This window comes from Barbatula barbatula (genome assembly GCF_947034865.1).
Source record: "Barbatula barbatula genome assembly, chromosome: 20".
In the NCBI taxonomy this organism is placed as follows: Eukaryota; Metazoa; Chordata; class Actinopteri; order Cypriniformes; family Nemacheilidae; genus Barbatula; species Barbatula barbatula.
In genome coordinates, this window is record NC_136783.1 from 14,664,382 (window position 1) to 14,685,046 (window position 20,665).

Sequence of the window (20,665 nt, forward strand, 5' to 3'; positions counted from 1 at the left end):
CAACACACTTCAGCTGACCTTGTCCTCCACAATGACTGAATGAATGAGCAGTATCGTAACGTTATCAGGTAAAACTGGTAAGCAGACATAGGATATGGCTTAGTGGAAGAGCATGGCGTTAACAACGCCAAGGTCGTGGGTTCGATGCCAGGGGATGGCACATACTTAGAAACAAATGTATAGAATAATGCAATGTAAGTCGCTCTGGATAAAAGCGTCTGCCAAATGCATGTACATTTACATTCTAAAAATGTCTGTTATCAGCCCTGCTGTGGAAAATGAAACCATTAACGTACCAGCCGGCATGGATTGGCAAGGAGTGGAACGATTAAGCAACGAGAACGATTCGGCGCCATGGTGGAAATGTGCACAGTGTCTCATATTGCTGCTGCCCTTCTGAAACCTTGTATCTCCATATTTTGTGACATTTATTTTTGCTATGAACCATTATTATAAGTCACCCTTTATGTTTGTCACTGGGTTTTGCAAATGTCTATACAATAAAACTTATTAAAAAGTGATGGTCAACACCCGAGATTTTTAAATCATTTCAAAAGAAGGGTAGTGTTTTTCCGTTTACCTGAAAAACATCAAATTTGGAAATTCAAGGTTTTGGAAGAACAACGATGATTGTTCAAGTTGAAATTCTGATAGAAAATAACCAGAAAAATATTCTAAGCATTAAGACAGACAAACTTGTTTAAATGGGGTGTAATATAGAGCTGCAACTAACGATTATTTTAATAATCGATTAATCTGTCGATTATTTGTTCGATTAATCGATGAATCGGATACAAATTTTTAAAAGCATTCATTTTCAACCCTTTATTGAAAAATAGAACTGACATTGCAAAACATATTTCAAAAGCTTTATTATTACTTATTATATTATTATTACAGCTGGCTGTGGTTTACATGATGCATTTCCCATCAAGAAGCCTCTCATGGTTTGCTGTTTTTTTCTGGAATTTTTTCGGGTCTCTCTGATGGTCTTTCCTCTACCTCCGCTCTGCTTTTTTAATTTATTTTTTCTCCGCTATGCTGCGCGGCGCGATCAACTTTTTTTAATCCTGTGACACACTAGATGCGTGGCGTGAGCGTCTCAGAAGCCTGGCGTGACCGTTTTTAAATCGGCTCCCATGTTAACAGGTTAGAGCTTGCACACTGCCTGCGTGAGACGAGCCGCACGGAAAACGCGTGCATGCTAGGAATTGAATCGACGCCTATTTTTCACGAGACACGCAAGCGTGTTGGAAGCGTTTCCAGGCAAAATAGAATAGGAAAAGATGTTTATATGTAATTTTGTACACGAATACATATTAATGAATGCCATTTTGATGTTTGAAAGCTAATCATCATTTATTTGAACGTATTTTCAAATTGAATTTCATTAAACCAACATCTACACATTACGGGGTTTACATGTCCACTGTAGAAAACATCAGGACTTAAATCATGTTTATAATGCATTTTTGGAGAAACAACAAGTGAATATTGAAATAAATTATACATTAATATTCCTATTAAGTATGAGATATTATTACTAAAATGTTGCAAATGAATACTCCAATTAACTACTTTTTTCCATAAAATCTTCCTCCAAGAAAATGCTTAGGCTATATCCAATGAAAAGATACATTGCATTGAATGGGAATATTAATTTATGTCCATCTTAAACACATATTGCATAAAGTAAACTCGTGCATCAATTGATTACGTTACATCTTTAATAACATATCTGAGAATCATCTTAATACGAATTGTGGTTCGTATTAAACCCCAAAATGTATTGGTGACTGAATTATTTTTGTTTTTTATGCTCTTAACAATGTGATTAAAAAAGGAAAAAAATATGACACACTACAATAACAACGTAGTCTAGTGTGTCATCTGAGTGACGGTCCAACATCAGGTAATAAAGCTACAAAACATTTGGAAATGTTATTTAAATAAACAGACAGCCTACTTACTCATTTTTCGGATTTTGGAAGGTGTAGGTTATGTGAAAAAAGTTTAAACTTGTCGTGAATACAAGACCCTTGTCTGTCGGCGGCCTCCCTCTATGTCACCTATAGCAGCAGTAGCGCGCCAGCGCCGCGTCAGGCACGGTGCTGGTGTGCAAAGATACAGAAAACACGACGCAGCCGCCACAGAGCTGACACGCAACAGAAACGCCACGCTCACGCCACTCAAACATGTGGCGCGCGTTATAGTCGCGCGATACAACGAATCGATAATGAAATTCGTTGCCAACGTTTTTAATAATCGATTTTTATCGATTTTATCGATTCGTTGTTGCAGCCCTAGTGTAATATATTTTCTAGTTCAAGCTCTCTCAAAACTTGACAAGCAACACCAATACACACCGGATTCAAGAAAACCTCTGGCATCCAAACACATCTCTTGGATTAAACTAAAGTTAATTAAGTCCAAAATGGCCTTACACAATTCGGCTGTTCTGGGGGAAATGCTGATGGCCTGTTAGTTAATTTACTAGCTCAAGAAGTAATAAACGCTTGGAAATCTCAGACTGAACTACTGCCATGTCTACGCCATGAAAACGGCAAAACAGCAGTCAAAGACACTTAGTGTGCCGATTTACTGTGAATCGATGCAAGAAGCTCATCAAACTGTGTCCTTAAATCCTCTGATTATTAAGGCATGCAAATGAAGTCTGATGTATTTCTCATTGATTTGGAAGATCATTTAGGTGAACCATCAGCACTGCTGCTGGCATGCAATTAAACCCTCTTTAAGATCACAAAACATGCCATGTTCAGCATTATTTCTGAAAGGATTATTCTGTTGGTCTTAAAACAAGCTGTTCGAATTTCCATACAGTGTAAATCCTAATGCAAATAATGTTCCAAAAAGCTTTACATTTGACATTTCATTTACATCAAGCGAACGGATTCAGCTGTGCTAGCTTAACACAAAAACAACCAAACTGGAACTTCGTAGCAGTTTACTTAAACCATTCTTTGCCAGCGTTGTTTATTCTAGTTTAATACTCAATTACCCAAACCATTAACAGCTTTCCCCTTGAGCACAGTAACACCATAAGAGAAACGCTAAGCGGGAAATCCAGTTAATTAATTAATACTTGAATTGAACGTGAATGAAATCCTGTTACCGACCATGTCTTTGTAGCCTTCCACATTTCCCCTTCATTCAATTTCACAAATCTGTCTGAAGCTCACCTTTCTGCTTCTAATTCTCAACCGCGTTTTTTCACCTATACGGAGCTCATTTCGCTGGATTTGCATGTCTGACACAGCGTAGCGTTAGTGGAGATAAATCAAAACTCCCAGTGGCTGCCTCTGCCAGGCTTCACTCATTTGACAGCGAGAGCTTCGGCACAGGGCCCAGACAGAGCAACAAAACAAGGTAAGATCTTAAAGAGGCCACAATTACTAAACCAATTCAACCTCTGTCTACAGCAATACAACCAGCAGTGTTTCCCACAGGATTTTGAGAGACTGTGTCGTTGATGAAGTCACACAATAATTAGCATATTTGTAACGTCATCATGTATGTTGTTCTAGTGTTAGCACTTGAAATCTGTTTCGCCAATCCTGTTTAACCAACAGTAAAAAATGTGACTGATTAATACTATCATTTAAACGATTTCAACAGGTTCCTCTCAGCCTTTATGGCTAGGGGAGTAACGATACTTTGTAGAACGATATTTTGCGTATTGCTGGGAGGTATACCGGTTCATGCCGAATACCGGTGTGTATTTGTTATTATATCAATTTCTAATATACCATATTACCGGCGTATGTAGCTTAAACAATGTGCTGAATGCGGCACTACTGTATCATCATTTTTCGATATAATCATGCCCTAAATGGTTGCATTTGGATGTTCGCGTGAGTGGTAACGTTACACATTCCCTTCATGTCGCAATGGTAGCGTGCACCGCGCGGCTGAACAGCAGACGACTGCAACACATGTGTAGCAATTGCAAGTTTGCATTATGTTATATTTAAAAAGCGAGCGTGTTCCCCTCATACCTGCTCCATATAAGCATATAACAATGCGTTTCTAGTTTTACTTGTTTCTCTGTATGATATGATGAGTTTTGACAGGATGATTTCATCAATTTCCTCTCACATGTCTAATTCAAGCCTTGTTTTATGATTTAAAATATGATTTCAGATAATGATGAAGCCATTGTAACTATGTAAAACACAGCAGACACAATGCATGTTTAAATTTTTTAAATTGTTACCATTTTGTATTCAACTATTCAGACAGATGGTATTAATTTTCGGGAGGCTGGATATTCTCTTGAAGTTTAGAGCACCAGTGCTAGCCATAGATGTGGTGCTACCAAGGAAAAAGTTAATTTCAAGCTTTTTTCTCTATATATTTACGTAAATAGTATGTATGCAAGTTACCTTTGCATGCTATTCGGTAGTTAAAGAAGTCTTAACTTTGCAGTTATAATAGGGGATTTTTTGATGTTTACATTGTGTAGTTAAGCTAAATTTGCCTAATTAAAAGGTTCTGTATTTTGACTGCAACTGTCATGCATCCTGATTCCTTCACTTCATCATGAGTGTCACCTCTTTATAAACAGCATCATTTTGTGGGATTGCTAACCTATATAATACTAGTGTGGCATTTTTCTACAATATTCTCTCACCACATGATAGTATAAAAGTCAATCAACTGCTGTATTTCCTCTCTCAATCAGTATAAAATGTGGTAAAAAAACCACCATGTACAGGAAACCGGTATAAATCTGGAAAATACAGTTATATTAATTTATTGTCTTACCGCCCAGCTCTATTTTTGCGTTGCAAAATTGTTACTATGCACATTGTATCGGGCATAACTACTGGTGCTCCTGACAGTAAACTACGCCATCTCACGAAAACGTTGTATTAAAAGTTTGCATGCTGTAGTAAAACGAAAATTAATACATAACCAGCTCTTGATGACAGTGCTTACATATTCTTATATGTTCTTTGACAGAAAAGCCCATCGTCTTGTCAGCTCACTTCACTATCCTCACATGGTGAATTAAATCTAACTCCTGCTGATGATCTTTGCTGCGACACTTGTTCCGCTTACGCTGAATGTAGCAGCCACGTTCAGATGTGCAGTCTGGTCTTTAACTAAACCAAGTGAATTATTACTAATTTATTAAAAATTCTTAATGTCTGTGGGGGTTGGTGCCGTGGTGGACAAGTGATGTAATCAGTTGGCGGGGGACACCATGCATCACCGGTGATGCAGACTATCACAGCAAGCCAACGCTGAGCGCTCGCCACTCTAAAATGAATTAAGTTGTTTTAAGTAGTAAAATAAAAATGTAAATAGGAATCATGAAAAATCGATTAATGTGAATAAATCAATATGGGAAACGGATAACACAATGATATGTTGTTATGAGTAGTAGCCTATCATTTTTGGGAGGTTTGTTCTGAAACTATGGCAGCACAAATTAGACTATGGCGGGCCCCCATAGTCTAATTAATGAATGGGCAAGACTGACCAGATATACCATGTGTTATCATAATCATCACATCAGAAGACAACGGAAGACAAGACAGATTTCTGGGCCTCATTTCGGTGCCACTTAAATGCTGACTGAGCCGTCGATTGAGACATTCGCCCTCATTCAACACATCTTATATAATGGTTAAACGGATCGCGAATGATCTGTGATCCGCATAACCCACAGATCGGAACACGCATGCCCCGTGGATTGATCATAATGAAAGATAGTTTTATCGCGCACTCTCTCTCCCGCCCTGCAACTCGGCGGGTTCAGCATTCATCACCTGGCACAGCCTTTAACTTCAACAAATAAGGCAAGTTTTAAAATGAAACTAACGTTAATTCCACATGCACATGACGCGTCTGTACTGCAAGTGATCACAATCAATCTGTTGTGCGTGTTTAAAATCAGTGAAGCGTGTGTTGCCCCCGTGCAATGGAGCTCAATCTCAACACAGTGACCCATTTGACAAGAAAGACAAGCGAGACGCAGCGGTGAAAGTGCTAAAACCTTATAGCACCTGTCAGTCTGATCTCTAGACATCAGTGTGTTAAGCTTTTTACTCAGACTGCATGTTTAGACATATAATTATTATTATTTTAAAAACAGACAGTATGTATAATGAATTGCACATAAAAATTTATAAAAATGTGCCTTAACCGGTATCGAAAAAAATAACTTCTGTAACTGCTTTAATGCATATTTTATATATTCTTTTTATATAGCAAATTTTAATATTTACACTTTTGCACTAATTTTTTTGTTATATAGATTTTTCATCATAATCCCACAAATGTGAAGAAACATTTAATTGTTGTTCAAAATGTAATTGAAGTAAGTCTACTTAACAGTAGCATTCAAGATGACAACTTAATCAAATATAAAAAATAAAACACTGCACTGTATAAAATAAATGATGCAATGACTCTAAATAAAGCTACAAAAGTTTCATTTTCTCTTAAATATTTGACAGATTTATAAGGTTACTGTCACTTTAACGCAAATTCTTTTTGATGCGGATATACAATTAAAACACAACAGACTGTGCTTATGTGAACCATTTGACTTAACAGTGTGTGTATTTGACAGTATAAGAACATACAAGACGTGAAATTTATGATTAGTAGGCCAACTGAGATCTCTGGAACAGCGATAACGTTACATATGCCATGTATGCTGTTGAATGGGGATGTGCAGACACATCGCAGCAAGAAGAATGTTTTACAGTGTTATGTATAATCTAAAGATCTCTCTGCAAAAGTAGAAATAAACGAATTTGTAATAAATCACTGACACGGTTTTAGTTTAATTGGTCGTGAAAGTGCTTGTAGAGCCATTCCTCTTGTTCTATGTTGCCGGTTCTGCTTCAGTTCTATGGCATACTGCAGCAAAGTGGAGAACTTTTGAACAGCAGCGTTTCAAGCACCAAAACAAGCAAAATTCTGGTATTGAACTGTTTGAAATATAACATGTACCGGTAAATTTCCAGAACCGGTTTACCTTGCAACCCTGCAATGTTACCACAACTTCATAGATAAACTTTGTTAGAGACATGTCTGCTGTTGAAACATTATTTCGAGCAAATAGAAAGAATGTTCAATAAAAGTAAAAGAAGAATTTAACAATTAGTATAAGATGACCAGCCATGCCGCATACAAAAGGATTCATGCCACTGAAGCAAATTCTTCAATTTTCTCAACTCCACATCAGCACATATTTCACATCACTCTGTGAGCAAGACCTTAACGCTGTTCTGCCCAAATTACAAGCTAGACTAAATCTTGTCCATCTCCAATCCATAGAAGAATGGATTCCTATGCCGTCTATTTCTCTGATCTGCTAGTTTCAGATGACTCACTTGGCAGAAGTCGCACATCATGTGGCAGGCAGCATGACTCACTCAGAACAGAGGATTTCTCCTTCAAGCTGCTGACCTGCCATTATCAGCCACCATTAGTATTGACATCTCAAGTGTCCAGCACTAAAAGGTTGTGTAGCTCTTCAAACATTGAGGCTATACAATTGATCAATACCAAACATGTTGGAGTATTAAGGTATTACTGATCACACTTTATAAGACTCTCCTGCAAACTTTTGAAAAAAATGATAAAGTGATTTACCAGCTGCATGGGAAAATAATCGACATTGAATACAATAATCTTAACTAACTGGACATTCAAATCATGCCATGCTTGCTACTAAATCGCTAATTAAAAAAAGACACCCGTTTATTTAAAGAGCTCCAAAGCTTGCATCATATATCAAAGTTTAAATAGCATTATCAAAATGACAAGCAAGTTGAGTAATGTGTCAGGGTTCTCATAAAATATCCCCCAATAAAGCAGCCATTGGAACAACACCGCTAGCCACTGTTTTCGGCCATTAGGCACCCTTTGAAAACTGTCTGCTACCCCCTACTGCACAGCGAGTTTTAAAAGCAATGTCCACTTGTGCATGTTAATTGGACAGTAAATTAAGACAGAGAAGTGGAGGTATCAACCATATTTAAAGACATCAGATTAAATGAATAAACATACTCCCTGCAGAGGGCATACTGGGGGTTGCTAGGAGATTGGACTGTGCAAGGCTGCTCGTGTCAGATGAAGCTGCAGGGTTCACAGCAAAATTACATCTCAAAAACACAGCATCTTGCAAATTGGGAAGAAGCTACATAAAATTCAATTCAGAACAAAACGTTAAATGGTGAGAAACAGCAATTACCTTATCAAAATAAAATCTTAAAAGGAAAGTCTTATAATTGCATTTAATTTGCAAACTATTTAAGTGATTTATTGTCATTTTACTAATTGCATCTGAGGTATAATGCAAGCGCAACCATCTAGTTAAAAAGGTAGAAGGCCTCAGGAAATCCCCTAGTATGACTTATGACTTTCCTTTTATAGTGACTTCTTGCTCATCAGAGAAAGTCAAAAGCTGAGGTGTCAAACTAAACATGCTTTTGAAAATCCAAAAACGAGAGAAAAAAACTGTAAAACAGGCCATTTTAATAGCGCAATGCAGCCTTTAATTCACCAGACAGACTGCAGTGTGTTCAATTATAGTGTCCTTTATCATTAGGTTCTTTAAGATGATGCTTATTTGGACACGGCTTATATGCATCTGCATGAAATAAAATTACCCTTTTTTACCCACTGTATTCTCCATCAAATAAAAAGGGAAAGCTCTTTCTGGCACTCCTTGAAGACATTAAAAGTAGGTCATTCAGTCTCTAGTGACTCACCAATTCTGGCAAGAAACCAACTAGCTCAGGTATAGAAATGGCAAGAACATTTTTGGCAAAGTTGTCATGCAATAGCAGTTTTTAAAGGTCCAGTGTGTAATCTTTGGGATGATCTATTGATAGAAATGCAATATAATATACATGATAGTCTTCAGAGGTGTATAAAGAGCTTAAACAATAAAGCGTAATGTTTTTATTAACTTAGAATGAGCCATTTCGATCTACATACACCACGGGTCCCCTTGCATGTAATTCACCATGTTCTGTAAGCCGTCATAGTGTTTTGAAATGGAGGGGAGGGGTGGAGTGAGCCGTTGATTGCAATTTGCAACTTTGCCGCTAGATATTACTGACTGGACCTTTAAAGTTTTTAAGTGTTTAAGTATGAAGACAGATTGCATATTAGTGATGGGTTAAAATTCTAACTGTAGATTGTCTTACCTTATGAGTGACTTCAATGTATATTTAATTACTGATGTATTTCAAATTTTAATTTAATATGTAGATTTTAAAGGATAGTTATCTTAAATCCTATTATCCTTTCTCTTTTCATTCAAATTCAAGTGGATTTAATTGTCATTTCAGGGCTCCAGACTAACTACCAGTGTCATTGGATTTGCAACACATGAATACGCATTTTAATATGTAATATTGGCTTTTCGTTATATTCTTCGTGACAGTAAAATAGAGATTGAGACCCTTAACCTGATACTAAACGCAACATTAGCTTACACCATTGAGCAAACCAAATGATCGTTGTCAGCTCTTTGCTGTAAGATTTCCCAAACTCTCTGGTATTCTTGTAGTTTTTTGTTTGGTTAGGGTTAACTTGATCTTCAAGGGAGTGGGAGGTGCCGTTCGAGGGGCTGGGCGCACCCTAAGGTAATGGTAGGGGAAACACTGTAAGTACAACATTTGGTTGCAAACGTAACACTAGCGTGCCGGTACTTCGGTACCTAAAAATAAAAAGGTTGGCGGTACCTAATTTTCATAAGACCCTGTAGCACCGAAGTACTTTTAATAGAGGCAATGAGACATGAGCGCGGCTCCGATCCACAAGTGATGCACACAGAAATACTTCATATTAAAGTCATACCATAAAGAAAACGAACAGACTTTTCTGGTGAAAGGAGGAAACATCCAGTTTTCTTTGAAGTTCCTGTGGTAAGTTTAATATTCTGTTAGCGTTTGCATTATGAATGTTGTATCAAATGTTAAGTTAAAGGTTACATTAAAATAAACGTCCCTGTTCGCGTGTTAATTTGTTAGCGCCAATGCTAATCCAGTCAAGTGTCCTTATTAGCCTTTAAAGCTTTTATAATCGTAATGGGGTAAAATAAATGGGATTACATGATGGGGTTCACGGTACCTATTTTATATAGGCCCATTCGAAATATATGTGCTAGAAAACAATATACTGTATGTATGACCAGCAATGTGTATGTCTTGGATATATAACTCTATTAGGTTTAAAAAGCCAAATTTAAAGTAAATGAATATACAGTTAATGTAAGTAATCTCGTGTATATGCTTTATAAAACCAGAGGTTTGTTCTAATATTGAATATGCATGTTTGTTCAGTCGGTTGTCTAACTGAAGTTTATTCTATTTGTCTTATACAGCAGCAGACTGAGGAGGATGTTCATCAGCATAAAAAACCTCAGTGAGCACACATCAATTTCAGCAACAATTAACTTGTATATTGCATGTATACAAAATGGCATTGCTTTTTATACATTTATATTTACACTGAGCTTTAATAATAAAATTGTGTTTCAATTAGCATGTACTGGTGTTTAGTACCGAAATTGGTACCGAGAACCGTGGAATTTTACTACTATTTGTACCGTGACAACACTAAGTGAGACAAATAAAACCTGTCTATGACTCTTTCTTCTGTTGAACACAAAAGATATTGAGAAATGTCCACGTGAATTGTAGTCAATGGGGGACAATTTTGTTCAACGTTCTTCAAACTACCTTTTTTTGTATTCTGCTGAAGAAAGAAAGTCATACAGGTTTGCAATGAGTGTATTACTAAAACAAAGAAAAACTGCATTTAACTATTTTAATTAACCTGCACCAATATTACAATATAACATAGTTACAAACAGCAATATTTACCATCATATTTCATTTGCAGAACATACATCATCATGTATATTCTATCCTATCATCTTACCCTTAGTGCACATCCTTACAAACAAATTCATATGAATAAAACATTTAACTGAATGAAATGAAGCCTGCAAAACTAAAAACGTATTCCCATGCTGAATTTTGGAATGCTGGCCCAGTTTCGCAGTTGGACTCTTCATTAAGTCGTCAGTAGTATTATAATCATCAGTAACAAAAATGAAAAAATTACCAGGTGCAGCCTTCTCCAGGCGCTCTAAGATTATCCTGGTCCAACTGCAGCCTCTGGCGGGGTCACTACAAGGGCTAGGATTCCAGCCGGCCTATTTAAGAGACGATGACTCAGCCGACCCAACCCAGTGTCAGTGGTGTCAGCCACCAAGGGATCTGGCATTCTAAAGATCCATTGATCAGTGCAGATCTTGTCCCGTTATTGACACACCAACACAGGGCCAATGGAATCCATGAAATCCTTTGGAGTCGAGCAGGATATGTGCCCCCTCCCCCACATCGAGTTAATTCAAACTGTGCAAAGGGAACAGTGATGTGTCCAAAGGAAATATGACTCATTTGAGTAATACGAGGCATTCTCCACAGAACTCTTGTTTGTTAAGTGAGAGGAGCCAGTTGAATCCAGCGGTGTGAGGAACGAGAGCTTTCCAAAGGGAGGGGCAATCACTTTTGGTGTCTGCCATGTCATCTTAAAGCTCCACTAACACCAACTCCACAGGGCACTTCTTTGGCCACATTCAAGGACTTTCTGAACCACGGTGACAGAATTATTTCCTTTAAACAGACCTGCAAACTAGGAAGAGGTGAAAAAGGTGACAGCCATACAGCGGTGGGGGATTGTCATTTTCTTTAGTCTTTTGGCCTGCAAAGAAATCACCAAAATATCTTCTCACTAAACTGGGAGAAATGCAAATCATTTCTATGGCTCTCCAAGTACACCCTTAAGACTTTATTTTCCAATCTCTTTTATTCCAAATATTCTTAAATATCTCCAAATGTAATATTTTGCAACAACACAGAAACCGCTGTCCACACATTTAAAATTATTTGGAATAAGAAGCACACAGAAACTTCTAAGATATTCCTTTAATTCTTTGTCCTTAACTAAATAGGAATTTTACTCGAATTAAATTGTTACTGCATGATAATATTAATAATGTAGAAAAAATCATGAGTATACGGCCTGTATTTTTAAGTGGGCTGCGTTCTTAACAAAACTTCACAAATGGAAACTGGACTGTTTATTGTACCCTGTCTGCAAGTTTTTTTATAAGCCTTAAATAAATCAATGTATCAAGACACTGTTACTGCTTTAAACAAAAAGATCCTTAAATTATTTATTGCTAGCCTAGCAAACATTTTGCTATATTTTTACCAAGCATCACAGTGCCATTTCCTTGATGCGGCTCTGAACAGTTGGATGCTATTCCCATTGAGAAAGTATTCATTCAACTGCAACTGACACACATTTGTTTCATGCATCGTTTCAGGAACTTGGGAAATCTTTAAGGAAAGCAGGGAATGAACACTAAATGTACTATTCAGATTTGCTTTAAATTGAGTTATAAACCACAATCAGCACATAATGCAACTGTAATGTAAATTTATTACTGCTTCATATTCTGAATTCTTCGAAGCAAGCAACGTCGCTGCTTCTGGTAACTCACCCAAAGAGATATTAAATTCTTACATTTGCATAATACAATGTCGAATTAAAGGCAAAACATTAAGAGGTAAAATCCTTTCAAAAACTTTGTAGATAAGACACTAGGTAAAATTAGACATTTAAGAGGCATCATACACTGAAAGGCAAAATTAAACATTTTCAATGCACTAAAATAATTAGTTTTACTAATAAGACAAATGTTCACATTAAAGCTTTGCCTACTCATACACTCAATATGGGAGAAATGACCCAGAACAAGTAGAGAACTGGCCAGAAAATGATCATGCATAAACCATGGAGAATTGTCCATCTTTAGCAAATTATTAGGGCTAGAAGTGCTTTTGTAACTACAGCCAAGTTTGCAGTAAGCTGAAGTAATTAAATTGGTTATTAAAAGGTATTAGGAGAGCTTCAGTATGATTACTTGGGCTGTGTAATTTAGGCAAAATCCTTTCCCTGCTCACAGCTACCAAATCTCTGCTGAACAAGAGCCTTTAGAGAGAACAAAATGAGACACACTGTATTTTGCAATGTTGCTATACTGTTTTAAAAGACTGAAACTTGACACACAAGGTCCTTCAATTCCACAGTGACACACCCTTGAAGACAAACCTATCTTGTCAAGGACAAATAGGCAATGCAGCAAGAAATTTCAATGCAGTCATATTAAAAGGAAGGAATTACACACAAAGGTGGATCCCCACACATTTCTCTGACGTGCATGTTGTGAACAGAGCGTGCTAGTGAAATAAGTAACATGCCATGGTTCGTGTGAGTGACTCCATTTAACATGCCAAACACCCTAAAATTCTACAGTACATTTCCTGTACTTGTAAAGGGGTTAGGTAATGAGGGTAGAAATCATTTGGTCCCTCGCGATTCGATTTAGAATCGATACTTGCACAATTAGCATATTTAAGATTAAAGATGTCATCTCGTCACGTTTATGACAATTGCCACATCATATGACAAAATCATCATACACATAAATTAAAAGAGCTGTTATTCTACCAATATAAGTGTATTAGTCCCGTGCAGAGTACCCAGTACGTCCGTCTGGCTAACAAACTGTGCATATTTACAGAAGTATGTTCATGTTCTTAAGTCTAAACGGTGACAGGATTTGGGAATCGCTATTTTGCACTTACTGACAAGTCAGCTGCGGCATAGTAGTCAGCAAAGGTATATTAAATTAAATGTGCTGTTTCTCATTGCCGCTCACTCATTGCACAAAGCAAATGCAGAGAAAGACCACCCTAAACATGTATTCTGTTTATCTTGCAGTTTAGTCCTAAAGGCTGGATTTATTTGGTTCTCTCTTTCTCTACTGCTCCGTGTTTGCGCGTGAATTGTGCACTCCAAAGGTCCGGGTGCTGCACCGCTCTTGTAGTTGACTTCCGCCTTATTTGTACCAAAGACCTCACGTTATCATATTTAGTAACGTTACAAAAAATATATTTTTACTGATACTGCTATCAGATTGCATCGATATTCATTGTGAATATTTTTTTTCTCCCAACCCTATTAGATAAACAGGTACAAATTTCCATACGGAACTACATGCTGCAATAGCCCAGTTTGAGACTATGAAAACTTGATCTGTAGGGCAGATAGCATGAACATGGTCTCCCGCCATGTAATTGAGGCAGATGACACATAATCTGTCTGCTGCACCACATATCTGGAGTTCCTGCTGTTGGATCAGCAACCACAGCACAGTATAGACCAACATCTGACAAAGTTCTCTGTACATGGGGAGACTGGGAGAGCACTGGCAATGAATTTCAGCATTAATAAAAAATGAAAGTGTAGTGCTTGAGTAGATCTGCGCTCCCCTTCCCAAGGGTGGGGGGGTAGTCTGAAAAACTCTGAACCAGTGCAGCATTCCCATATCCACCCATATCTAGTGAGGGCCTCTTTAAAAATTCATTAATTTACAGCAAAAATAGATTAAAGCACCCAGCTGAGCAAAACTCGAAATTTGGCTCCTGAATAACATTAATAATAAAACAGCTCCCAAAAGCCCCTGGGGTTTTGCCTGAAGAAACAGTATTGGCTCAGATTCACCTTATAGCACCTTGTGAATAGCACATTTTTAACGATTATCAAAATAATACGTTGTCATTCACCAGTATGAATTTCCTATTGTACTGCTGTTCATTATTTCAATTCATTTTCAATGTGACCGTAGCCTTGAAGCTGCAATGCCTATGTCTGGTGAACGTCCCAAAATGCCTGAAACTACTGTAATTGCTCTGGTCAGTGCTAAATGAGGTTCACTTAAGTGCAATTATCCCCCTGTGATCTTTCACATAAAGAGAGTTCTTTAACATGAAAAGTGGTCTTACACAATATGACTGCAAACAAGATTCAAATTGAAATCAGAGATGAATGGGTTCACAGCTCATCTGCATTCCGGTGATGAACAGCTTCGCTAATGAAGACTGAGCTACTTGACTCTCAGCACCACACAGCAAAGCTTCATATTGGATTGTAACAGTTACAAATAGACAAGACAAAGGAATAACTAAATAGTAAAAAAAAGCAATGTGATTAATGGTAATATTGTCACTTAAATTAACACTTTTCACCAGAATGTAAATAAATCAGTATTTAGCCAGTAACTATTCATTATTTTAACGTGAGCAATGAAACAGTGAATATATTTTGGCTCTAATTGTGTGCCTAAAAAGCAGCAAATAAATATGCAAAGGTTGGAGAACGTCACCGCAACAAGAAGCAATAATTTTTATACAGACATTTAATGTAATTAATTTGGGTGGAACGACGCAATTGTACTGTAAATACCACAGCTTGTGCAGTTACCTTGGGCATTGACCAAGTTGGGGAAGCAATGCAAGGAAAAGTTCACCTCAAAATTGTGTTCTTTTTTTTACTCACCCAAATGACGTTCAACATGTTAAGACCTCCCGGCAGAACACAAATAAAGATATGTCAGGTGATATCCGACATATTTCTAGGCCTCCTCGTAGACATCACGCACTGTATTCCCGAACAGTATAAGCCACTCATTAAAAATAAGCAAACTGTACTCAAGACTGCGAAAAAGTTAATTTATCTTACAACTTTTAAGTGTGTTTAATAGGGCTGAACTATACATCGAATTTGCATCGTCATCGCGCGATGAACACATCGCGACAGACAGCTTGACACGATGAATAAGGGAAAACAGTTTATTACACGGCCTAAGCGCATGTAATATACGTTTGACCTATCACTTTAGCCCTGAAGACATGGTTGGCACGTTCATGCTTTTTCCCGCACCAGAGCCCGATAAGGCAGCGTGGAATAAGCGCCCGCAGATCTCCGCAAGAAACTTCAGCGCTTTATTGACAAATATACAAACACAAGCCCATTACTATGATGCGCTGTTTAGTCTGAGGTCGAACAATGTGATATTTGTGTTTTTTAAAACGAAATGAAACACGGAGAAGTTCAGGGAACGTAATTTATCTGTCTATTACTTGAGACACCACTGGATCATTTAAAATCCGTTCAAAGTGAGAACAAACGATACGCAAATTCTCTTGTTAAGTTTTATTTGAAGTTATCTTTACATTGTGTTGTGAACATGCAAAAAAATTCTTTATTACAAACTAAAATCAGTGCAGAATTAACATGAAAAGTCTGCAGATTCCGTATGTACTCGCTTATGAGGAAAAACAACAAACTTTATGTGAGCAAAACCTATGAGGGGGAAGATGTACATAACAACAGGATAACAAAGTAGTTTCAAGTTCATATTATGTGGCTCTTAAAAAACTATTTGGCGCCTGTTTTTTTCTCCATAGTAGCCTATGGCTCCTTAATTGATTTTTTTTGTGGGGAGCCCTGGTGCATCCCTATAAGTAATATTTTTGTCTACATAAAAATACTGTAGTATACTATATACTTTATCCAGTGGGATAGGCTATTCGATGTTTAGGTTCGCAAAGAACCTATTAAAGCACTAAGACATGGGAACAGTATAGCTAACATTGACATTTGAATATTTATCGCAAGTCATATCGCCATCGCAATATTAAACAATGTTATCGCACATCGCAGCTTTTCCTCATATCGTGCAGCCCTAGTGTTTAACTATTTTGATATTTTGAGTTCCTGGGACACAAAAATAAGAAGTCGCTTAAAGGTCCAGTCAGTGAAATCTAGCGGCAAGGTTGCAAATTGCAACCACCGGCTCACTCCACCTCCCTTTTGAAACACTACGACGGCTGACAGAACATGGCGAAATTACATGCAAGGGGACCCAAGGTGTATGTAGATAGAAATAGCTCATTCTAAGGTAATAAAACATCAGACTTCATTGTGTATGTTGTTTATACACCTCTGAAGGCATAGCTATGTATATTATATTACATTTCTATCCATAGACCATCCCAAAAATGACACACTGGACCTTTAACTAAAAAATTCTTAATATCTTCTAATGACGTCAGAGCGATTCCCAGAATGCTTTGTGTGAAATGGATAATGGTAAATCTCAAAAATAAAGTGTTATTTTATGAATTTTTATCAAAATTACAATGGGAGGAGGCTTATACATGTTTAGTATTCTGTGGTAATGCCACAGATGTAATTGGTTGTTGTTCCTTCATGACAACATTGATAAGTGAAACTCAATTAAATGAAAAGTTACGTTTATTCAAATTTAAATATTTTGAGATTGCTATTCATATGTGATAAGTGTTCTTTACTCAAAATAATTGAGCTATCAAATTTTGAGTGTTGTGAACATGCGGAAAAGTGTCACTTACAAACTAAACTCAACATAATAATAACGTTACCAGCCCTTTCGTAATAATAAAACAAAGTACATAGCCTACTTTTTCTTACAGTATAATATATAAATATGGTCTTGATTGCACATGTCACATTAAGAGTAATCTGGTCTGGTGTATTCAGAGTTTAATCAGTCTTAGCTATAATCAATAACACTTCTCTGAACCAATTCTGCTGTCATCTGCCTTTATATACATAGACAGGAAGCATTTGAAGACTATTTGAACACATTTAAAATATCTTTATTTGTGTTCTGAAGAACGTCATGTGGGTGAGTAAAATAAAACTCAATTTAGATTTTGAGGGGAACTTTTCCTTTAAGCAGGCCTGCACCCCATTTACCAACAGGGGTCTGATAACTCCATCTCACGGACGGCCATTTGAATAATCGCTTCAACAAGGGGGAAAAATTAAAAGCCTCTCAGTGAGACAGGGTTGGGCAAAGGGCCACCTCTGAATTCCGAATGAGCAATTGGTATGCAAAAGGTGAGGGACTGTCTCTTCTTTGTCCATGTCAGTCTGCTAAATCTACACACGCTTTACTGATAATTCAATGTTATTACACCTCTTTTCAACATTAACTTAAATCTGTCTGATTGCGAAAAGGTAACAGACAAAAAATACTTGTTGAACATACACCGGTTTCACACAACACACATGCAAGAGCACAGATGTTTGTGCAGATACAGAGTTGCACAGCTGGAGAAAGGCTCAACTATCTAAATGTGGGACAAAATCTCATCAACCAATTCAGCAGAGGGGAAAAATAATCGCTAATGCCTCAGAAAACTCTGTAAATGGTGAAACAGTAAAGACAGCTCATTACGCAGTACACAGTATAGCTCTTTCTACATATAACAAATTAAAAAATTCAGCCATCAAAGATCTTAAGCGCCAAACAATGGCACATTTGGTGTGTAGCCCATGGCATCGTTTAGCGATGATAAAGTAGGTGGAATGCATAATACCAGCAGTTTCCAGGTGAGTTTAGATTTAGCGGCAGGATGCCCACTGAGGCCTAAAGGCAAGAAAGAGACGAGTCTGTATGCAATACTGCAGCGGAGGCCTCTTCAGATCCTGGCATGGGAACAGTTATGGTACGCTACAACAGATGCCATGCTTGTGTTCTTTAACAGCTCCCATTCCACCCCATTTAGCAAAGTACTAATGAACAGCATACAGCATAAGAGTAAAGAAAAAGCGAGTTAATGACCAATACCTTTCTAAAGACAAAACCTTAGTTAAACATTTTAATAAAGCTTTATTTTACAGAGTACATTGCTGCATAACTACAACTATTAACTGCTACAATAATAACAACATGAAAGCACAAGAAGCTGCACAAATCTCTATATATATAGATATACTGTATATAAGACTGTCCAATTATTTGTGTAAATAACTAATAACATTATATGTGTAACCAAAACTTCTTTCATGGTTTCTTTTAACCATTTTTCATTGTGATATTAGATTAAGGTGCAAAAAGCGTGCTGTACAATAAAAAATCTAAACCAAATGGTCGATCTTACCATTTTAAATACTGAAAAAGAGAGCAGTTTCAGCATAAGATCAACCAGGCATGTACTGACAGGCAACTGATGGATCATTTTCTGAATTCTGTGAGCTGACAACCCAAAGACAAACAAGTCTGGTGCTAACGTGAATCTTTCTCACTATTGTATTGCCACACTGACTGGGTGGGGAAAATATGTCGCGGGTAGTTCACATATGTCCATCATTCCATATTTTAAGCATGCTGTGCATAATTCAACACTCTCTATTCTTACTCTACCATTGAGTGAATGAAGATGGGGAAAATCCCATCGAAACTTTGGTTCCCAGTTTTAACAGGCAAATTTAAAATAACCTGCATGCAAAATACGAACAGACAAGCTGCATGTAGTTATTAACAACCTACATTGTGGTGGATTACATTAGTTAAACAACAAAACAGACAGTTACGGTTTGTTTATTCAGTAGCTAAAAGGGAAATCTAAATACCTGACAGACATCGGATCACATTCCAGCAGATAACAAGACATGGTCAAGTCTTAAATATACTAGATACCACAGCCAAGCTTGCCATCACATCTAGACATGACGTGTGCAAAATCTTGTAAATGTAACGTTAGCTCCATGCATATAACGCACGATTCTGATCATAACTCCATAAAGTTAGCATTATCCGTGACACATTACCACCTTAGATGCAATACCCCAGATTAAAACAGTTATCAGTGCTAACCTAATTCATTGAACATATTTAACAGGTGTTCCAAACCTTTACTTTATCATGCCATTTTGAAAAAGCTCAGTAATACTCAACGTATGTATATAACATGCAGTGTAACGTGGTGTCAATGCATCTAGCAGTGACTCCGCATTGAGTATTAATGACATTGTAAAGGTACCTCAAATTGGCCGGGATTCTTATTTGCAATGACATGCAGCTGCCGCGCGTCTGTTTGCAAAATATTAATAGATACGGCCTCCACCTCCAACTACTGTTACGTTAGTTGACAGGATCAAAAGTTGCTCGTTTGGCATTTCCCAGTCGAACAGTTCGCTACCATCTCGCTTTACTGACTAAGTTTCAGTGACAAATATTTCAAGATACGCACGCCATTGCCTGTCACAGAACCCACTAAACAGCAGACGAGCTAAAGTAAAACAGACTGCTAATTAGCCGCTAACTCTCACTACCTGTCTGACAAAATCGTATTCGCGGCTAGCTGCCTTGCTAACTAAACTTGTTCTCCTTGTGACAGTGGAGCCTACGCTGTCCCCACCTGCCCCCGACAGACCGCAGCAACAGCATACCACTGAAGGCCTGAGCGTGCGTCCCCCCACCCCTTCGTCAGAACTTCAGCGACACACAACTAACAGTAAAGTCGTCCATTTTTCGCGGGCCCTGACTTCAACTTCGCGAGGTCCATGTCGTAAGCTCACAACGTTCAGCCGCTCGTTCGCGCTCACTCACCCGGGCTCGTGTCAGCTGCTTGAGGCCAGTCCAGGTCTGTCAAAGTTAGCCGTGCCCTCCCCTTCCTTTTTTCGATCACGACTCCCTCTCTCTCCTCGAAATGAGAGTCAGCGCTCCGCGTTTGTCGTGGGTTTGAGACCCGCAATACCTTTACCGGTTAGTCCGTGGTGTCTCTAGCCTCTCCGCCTATCTCGTTCGTCTTTCTCTGTGAATAGCTAACATCCGGGCACTGAGCGGTCGCTACGCGGATCAAAAATCCGGAACTACTTTTGGGCAAGAGCCGGAGTACGCCCCACTGTACCAAGCTGCGAC

General features: G+C 37.9%; 1 protein-coding gene across 1 annotated transcript in view; it reads right to left on the minus strand.

The window, feature by feature from the left end:
* Positions 1-20,665, minus strand: part of foxj3 (forkhead box J3) — a 74,193-nt gene extending 53,528 nt beyond the window's left edge. Inside the window, exon 1 of the mRNA XM_079483717.1 lies at positions 20,354-20,665. The gene's annotated coding sequence lies outside the window, so the exon portion shown is untranslated. The remainder of the gene's footprint in view (positions 1-20,353) is intronic.